General features: G+C 37.7%; 1 non-coding gene across 1 annotated transcript; it reads right to left on the bottom strand.

The window, feature by feature from the left end:
* Window positions 1-7,930: 7,930 nt before the first annotated feature.
* On the bottom strand, window positions 7,931-8,037 carry LOC148574222 (small nucleolar RNA R71). The gene has a single exon (XR_015905621.1). It is a non-coding gene; the product is annotated as a small nucleolar RNA R71 (small nucleolar RNA).
* Between the last annotated feature and the right edge of the window lie 407 nt (window positions 8,038-8,444).

The following is an 8,444-nucleotide window of genomic DNA, read 5'->3' on the forward strand; positions in this document are numbered from 1 at the left end:
TTCTTCAACTTGATGAATGTGATGATCTGTGACACTCATCATCATTCTCACCTATGAACATGTGCCTGACAACCACCTCTGTTCTACTAGCAATGGCTTGAATGCATATCTCTTGGGTTTCTAATCTAAGATTGGAACCTTCGTGGTATAGACTAGAATTATTGGCGGCCATTCCTGAGATCCGGAACGTCTAAACCTTGTCTGTGGTATTCTAAATAGGATATGGGAAGGGATGACTGTGACGAGCTTCAAACTCGCAATTGTGGGGCGTGTAACAGACGCAAAAGGATCAATGGATCCTATTCCGACATGATCGAGAACCGACAGCTGATTAGCCGATGTTGTGACAGAGCATCAGGACCATTTTCACTGAGAGGACGGGAAGTAGCCATTGACAACAGTGATGCCAGACATAAACCTTACCATGGAAAGGAGTATGAATGATTGGAAGAAGGCAATAGGAAAGCAGAGGTTCAAGGGGAACAAAGCATCTTCATACGCTTATCTGAAATCCACCAATGATTTACATAAGTATCTCTATCTTTACTTTATGTTTATTTTCATCAGCTTAAACTCCATAACCATTTGAATCCGCCTGACTGAGATTTACAAGATGACCATAGCTTGCTTCAAGCCGACAGTCTCCATGGGATCGACCTTTACTCACGTAAGGTTTATTACTTGGACGACCTAGTGCACTTGCTGGTTAGTTGTGCAGAATTGTGACAAAGTGTGATTCATGTTTAAGAGCTCCAAGTCCTTTGGCGCCATTGTTGATGATCACAACTTCGTGCACCAGCAACCCAATATTATTTAATTATATTTATTTATATTCCTTTGCTATTTTATGTTTTCTTTAGGTTGATGATCATGTGAAGTCATAAAAACAACTGAAAAATCAAAAACAGAATGAAAAACAGCATAAAAAATAGCACACCCTGGAGGACAGGCTTACTGGCGTTTAAACGCCAGTAAGGATAGCAGAATGGGCATTTAACGCCAAGCCTGGTAGCATTCTGGGCGTTAAACGCCAGAATGGGCAGCACTCTGGGCGTTTAACGCTAGAAAGGGCTGTCTGGCATCTAGCTGGTGTTAAACGCCAGAAATGGGCATATGGCTGGCCTTTAACGCCAGAAATAGGCAGCAGACTGGCGTTTAACGCCAGGAAAGGTAGCAGAGCTGGCGTTAAATGCCAGAATTGGCATAGAATGGGCGTTTGAACGCTAGAATGGTGTAGGAAGTAGAATTCCTTGACACCTCAGGATCTGTGGACCCCACAGGATCCCCACCTACCCCACCTCTTCTTCTCTCCTCTTCACACCTTTCCATAACACTCTTCCCCAAATACCCTTGACCAATCTCATTAATAACTCTTCCCCAAATACCCCTCACCTATCAAATCTTACACTCTTCTCCATAATCTCTTCACCACTCACATCTATCCATCATAAACCCCACCTACCTCACCATTCAAATTCAAACCATTTCCCTCCCAAACCCACCCATTCTCACACAGATTCCCTCTCTCCCCTACCCTATAAATACCGCTCCTCACTACCTTTCATTTCACACATCATACACACTACTACCCCCCTTGGCCGAAACCTTCACTACCCTCCATCTCCTCTATTTCTTCTTCTTCTACTCCTTTCTTTCCCCTTTTGCTCAAGGACAAGCAAACCTTCTAAGTTTGGTGTGGGAAAAGCTAAGCTTTTTTTTTTTCATAATCATCAATGGCACCTAAGACCGGAGAAACCTCTAGAAAGAGGAAAGGGAAGGCAATTGCTTCCACATCAGAGTCATGGAAGATGGAAAGATTCATCTCAAAGGTCTATCAAGACCACTTCTATGAAGTTGTGGCCAAGAAAAAGGTGATCCCCGAGGTCCCCTTCAAGCTCAAAAGGAGTGAATATCTGGAGATCCGACATGAGATTCAAAGAAGAGGTTGGAAAACTCTCACCAACCCCCATTCAACAAGTCAGAATATTAATCGTTTAAGAGTTCTATGCTAATACATGGATCACTAAGAACCATGATCAAAGTATGAATCCGAACCCAAAGAATTGGCACACAATGGTTCGGGGGAATTACTTGGATTTCAGTCCAGAAAATGTGAAGTTAGCATTCAACTTGTCAATGATGCAAGGAGACCCTCACCCTTTCATTAGAAGGGTCAACTTTGATCAAAGGTTGGACCAAGTCCTTAGGGACATTTGTGTGGAAGGTGCTCAATGGAAGAGAGACTCAAGAGGCAAGCCAGTTCAACTAAGAAGGCTTGACCTCAAACCCGTGGCTAGGGGATGGTTGGAGTTCATCCAACGCTCTGTCATTCCTACTAGCAACCGGTCTGAAGTTACAATAGACCGGGCTATCATGATCCATAGCATCATGAATAGAGAGGAAGTAGAAGTTCATGAGATCATATCCCTAGAACTCTACAAGGTGGCAGACAAGTCCTCTACTTTGGCAAGATTAGTCTTCCCTCATCTCATCTGTACCCTATGTAATTCAGTTGGAATTGCCATAGAGGGAGACGTCCTCATTGAAGGAGACAAGCCCATCACTAAGAAAAGGATGGAGCAAACAAGAGAGCCCACTCAGGACCTCAACAAGAGCATGAGGAAGTTCCTCATCTAGAAATCCCTGAGATGCCTCAAGGGATGCATTTTCCTCCACAAAACTATTGGGAGAAAATCAACACCTCCATTGGAGAATTGAGTTCCAACATGGGGCAACTAAGGATGGAGCACCAAGAGCATTCCATCCTCCTCCATGAAATTAGAGAAGACCAAAGAGCCATGAGGGAGGAGAAACAAAGGCAAGGAAAAGACATAGAGGAGCTCAAGCACTCCATAAGATCTTCAAGAGGAAGAACTAGCCGCCATCACTAAGGTGGACCCGTTCTTTAATTTTCTTGTTCTTATTTTTATGTATTTCAAAAATTAGGCTTTATGTTTTATCTATGTTTGTGTCTTTATTACATGATCATTAGTTTCTAGTGTCTATGTCTTAAAGCTATGAATGTCCTATGAATTCTTCACCTTTCTTAAATGAAAAAATGTTTTTAATTGCAAAAGAACTAGAAATACATGATTTCGAATTCTATCTTGAAATTAGTTTAATTATTTTGATGTGGTGGCACTACTTTTTGTTTTTTGAATGAATTCTTGAACAATGCATTTTTTTGAATTTGTTGTTTATGAATGTTAAAATTGTTGGCTCTTGAAAGAATAATGAAAAAGGAGAAATGTTATTGATAATCTGAAAAATTATAAAATTTATTCTTGAAGAAAGAAAAAGCAGTGAAAAGCTTGCAGAAAAAAAGAAAAAAATGGCAAAAAAAAAGAAAAAAAAGAGAAAGAAAGAAAAAGAAAAAGCAAGCAGAAAAAGCCAGTAGCCCTTTAAACCAAAAGGCAAGGGTAAAAAGATCTAAGGCTTTGAGCATTAATGGATAGGAGGGCCCAAAGGGAAAAAATCCTGGCCTAATCGGCTAGACCAAGCTGTCCCTAACCATGTACTTGTGGCGTGAAGGTGTCAAGTGAAGAGCTTGAGACTGAGCAGTTAAAGTCGTGGTCCAAACCAAAAAAAAGAGTGTGCTTAAGAGCTCTTGGCACCTCTAACTGGGGACTTTAGCAAAGCTGGGTCACAATCTGAAAAGGTTCACCCAGTTGTGTGTCTGTGGCATTTATGTATCCGGTGGTAATACTAGAAAACAAAATGCTTAGGGTCACGATCAAGACTCATAAAGTAGTTGTGTTCAAGAATCAACATACTGAACTAAGAAAATCAATAACACTATCTGAATTCTGAGTTCCTATGGATGCCAATCATTCTGAACTTCAAAGGATAAAGTGAGATGCCAAAACTGTTCAGAAGCAAAAAGGCTACAAGTCTCGCTCATTTAATTGAAACTAATTTTCATTGATAAGTTTGGAATTCATTGTATTTTCTCTTCTTTTTATCCTATTTTGTTTTTAGTTGCTTGGGGACAAGCAACAATTTAAGTTTGGTGTTGTGATGAGCGGATAATTTATACCCTTTTTGGCAGTATTTTTATATAGTTTTTAGTATATTTTAGTTACTTTTTACTATATTTTTATTAGTTTTTATTCAAAAATCACATTTCTGGACTTTACTATGAGTTTGTGTATTTTTCTGTGATTTCAAGTATTTTCTGGCTGAAATTGAGGGACCTGAGCAAAAATCTGATTCAGACGCTGAAAAAGGACTGCAGATGCTGTTGGATTCTGACCTCCCTGCACTCGAAGTGGATTTTCTGGAGCTACAGAAGCCCAATTGGCGCCCTCTCAACTGCGTTGGAACGTAGACTTCCTGGTCTTTCCAGCAATATATAATACTTCATATTTTGCTCGAGATTTGATGGCCTAAACTGGTGTTCAAAGTCAGCCTAAAACATCTTGGCGTAAAACTCCCAAACTAGCACCAGAATTGGAGTTAAATGCCCAAACTGGCACCAAAGCTGGCGTTTAACTCCAGGAATAGCCTATGTACGAAAAAGCTTCAATGCTCAGCCCAAGCACACCCCAAGTGGGCACCGGAAGTGGATTTCTACACTATCTGCACTTAGTTACTCATTTTCTGTAACCCTAGGTTACTAGTCTAGTATAAAAACTACTTTTAGATATTTATTTTAAAAAAAGTTTTTCGACCCTCTTTGGAACCGATTGAACACGTTTGGAGGCTGGTGATTTAAGAAAATTGTCGTGTCGGTATAGAATTTCACACAAAATGAATTCTCGTTGCAAGTATAGTTCTACACCAACAAACAATTCTCCCAATCAAAAATTTGGTTGTCACATGTAACAAACCCCAAATGAAAATTAACTGGAGTATTTGAACTCCGAGTCGTCTCACAAGGAATTGCAATGAAATGGTCAATTATTAGGTATGAAAATTCAAGGGGGTTTTGATTTTATATTTTTGCAAGAGAATAAATGACATGAAAGTAAAATAACAAGAACTAATATCACCATCCTTGTCTACAAACTATATATTGATAATTATGAGAGTCCAACCTGTTAAGTCTACCTCCAAAAGCTTTAAGTACTTAATATCTACTCCTAAGCTTGAAGTGTAACAACCCTAGTTTTTGAAAATCAAATAATTAGTTATTTGTGATTTATTTTATTTGTTGATAATTTTATTTTAAGAAAATTATTTTACAAAAGGTAATTAAATGGAGTTTCATAATAATTGAAGTTTAAATTAACTAGAATTTTTATATAAACTTTATTAGATATTTGGTATAATTAAAATTATAATTTTGATAATTGAAAAATAAGAAGAATTGTATAATTTAATTTAAATAAATTCTATTTTGAATGAATTATGTTATTAATTTGAACTCCTAGAAATTATTTTATTAGAAATGATTAGATTGATATTTATAAATACTTTAAGTTTAAGTCAATTAATATTTATGTACAATTTTATTATAATTAATTATTTTGTAAATTGAAATTAAAGTTTTGGAGATAGAAAAATAATGAAAAGTTATATCATTTAATTTGAATAACTAATATTGAGCTAAACCATATTTTATAAAAAACGTGATTAATATATTTATTTTATAATGTAAATTAGAAATAATTGATTGAACTTAGCAATATGTTGATAAATAATGTTCCTAAATATTTTTAAGAGTATATTTGGTTTTAAAATTATCCTACCCTTCAATTTTATCAAAATATCAATTCATAGCTATCCTTTATTCTTTTATAAAATCCTAATTTCTAACCCTAATTCTCAAATTGAATCAGAAACCTAATTCCCAAATTAATTGAGAAACTGATAAACCACTATTTTATGGTTTATATTGTGTTTAATTGTGTGATTTTATCATGATCCTTACCCACTTATTCGTTAATTTAGCATGCATTTATATTTCCTTCCTAAAGTTATTACATGATTGAAAACTTACTTCCTAGAGACTTTTAATTATGTATTTTATTTCTCCTTTATTCCATTCGATGCCGTGATCTGTGTGTTAAAGTGTTTCAGGCTTTATAGGGCATGAATGAGTTGGAGATTGGAAAGGAAGCCTGCAAAAATGGAAGGAACACAAGGAATTGAGGAGATGACCAGCGAGAAGCGACGCGGCCGCATGGATGACGCAACCGCGCGGAGAAGAGCAAATCGCAGTGACGCGGCCGCATGGATGACGCGACCGCGTAGCAAAGCAGAACGCCAAATGACGCGTCCGAATGAGCGACGCGATCGCGTGACATACGCGATCTGCATAATCTGCAGAATCGCTGAGGGCGATTTTGGGCCCTATTTTGACCCAGTTTTTGGCCCAGAAAAGCAGACTAGAGCCAGAGAATATGCAGAAATCAGGGAGAACATTCATTCTACACAGTTTTAGTTTTAGATCTAGTTTTTACTCCTCCCCTAGGTTTTCTCTCTACACATTCATAGTTCTTAGGATTTAATTTTCTCTTACTTTTTGGCATTGGAACACTGAGAAGAGTTATTACCTCATTAAGACTTCGTCATTCTAGTTCGTTTTCTTTACTTGGCTTTACTCTTCCATGTTCTTTGCTTTGTTTAATTTTACCATTGGAATATTTTTAGGATAATTTAATACAAGGATCACTTTTATTTTTAATTGACTATTTTAATTTTTATTTACAATGTCTTTCTTTAATTCCTTTTCATATGCTATGAATTTTATATTCACAATGAGTGAGTCATTCCCTAACTTGATGGGGAGTTGATTGAAAGGAACCCTTGAGTTGTGAAACTTAAAAGAAAGATTGTAATTGGGTTTATGGTTGGATTGCCTTCTAGTCACTAACACCAATCTCTTTTAATTAAGTGGATTGCAACTTGTGAACAGACGTAGCATTCCAACTTGTTTGACTTTCCCTTACCTAGTAAAGGATAACTAAACAGGACAACCTTTAATTGTCAATTAATCTTGAGAGTATTCCAACAATAATAGGGATTCCAACTAATCAAATCCCAGTCAAGGATTTTATTTACATTATTCAAATTCACCAATTTAATTTCCTGTTTACTCAACTCAAACTTTTTTGAAAACCTCTGATTAATAAAATAGCACACTTTTCTGCAACTCGTTGGGAGACAACCTGGGACTCATACTCCCAGTATTTTAATTTAAATTTTCTCTGTGACACCTTTTTAAATTGATAGGCAGATTTCTGGTGAGTTAAGAACTATACTTGCAACATATATATTTTAACAATTTTTAATTCGCTAATTTCTGCCCACATCAATTTTTGGCGCCGTTGCCGGGGAGTTGCAATAGAGTGCTAAAGTTATTAATTGGATTTTTATTTATTTATTTGTATTTTATTTTATTTTTCTACTATGAGCTGCTTGTTTCTTTCGCTAGATGACGCGTTCACTTCCTGATCCAAGCTTGCCAGTATTCGATCCTGAGATTGAAAGAACCATCTCACGAATAAGGAGAGCTCGGCGTCGGTTAGTCCTCTCTGAGGGCGGATTTGAAATCCCATTTGAGGAAGAAACCAGCTCCCGTTCTACTGATTTGGTTGATTTACGTACAGGTAACATGGCGGCAGCCAGAAGAGTTACTATCCAGGAGGAAGGAGCCCCTGATTTTACAATGCAACTGTTTCAAGCGCATCACCCAGCGGTGGCTATAGATTTTGAAATAAAGACCGCACTGCTCAATTTGATGCCCAAGTTTCATGGCTTACCTGCTCAAGAGCCTATCAAGCACCTGAGAGATTTCCAGGCAGCCTGTTCTACTGTCAGGCATGATGGTGCAGATGAAACATCAATTTTGCTGAAAGCTTTCCCGTTTTCTCTTGAGGGAAAAGCAACAGAGTGGTACTACACTCAACCCCTAGCGAATGTATCCAACTGGGATACACTCAGAAAAGAATTTTTGGAAAAATTCTTTCCATCTGAGGTTACTGATAAACTGAGAAAAGACATTTCCACGATTGTTCAAGATGACAACGAGACTCTCTTTGAATACTGGGAGCGCTTCAATAATCTTCTGAAAGCATGCCCCCACCACAGGATTGACAAGATAGTGTTACTCATCTATATCACACAGGGTATGAGGCCCCAAGATAAGACCACATTGGAAAGTGCTAGCAATGGGTCTATGAAGAAGTACAAAACCACTGATGAGGCATGGCAATTGATTAGCGACTTAGCTGAATCTACTAGGAACCACAGGCAGAAACAAGGCCATTCAAAAGCCGTTGCAGAAGTATCCTCTAGCAGAGAGACTGCTGCTCTAGCTCAGAGTATCTGTGAAATGACCAACTTGCTGAAGCAAATGCAATTGAATCAACAACAAGTTCAGCAAGCTCAACCTTCTCCACCACAGCAAAGCCAACAATTAGTCCCACAGAGAGTTTGTAGAATTTGTGCTGATTATAGCCATTATACTGATGAATGCCCACAGCTCCAGCAGGAAGACA

This window comes from Arachis ipaensis, chromosome B2 (assembly GCF_059453495.1).
Source record: "Arachis ipaensis isolate K30076 ecotype BB chromosome B2, ASM5945349v1, whole genome shotgun sequence".
NCBI lineage: Eukaryota > Viridiplantae > Streptophyta > Magnoliopsida > Fabales > Fabaceae > Arachis > Arachis ipaensis.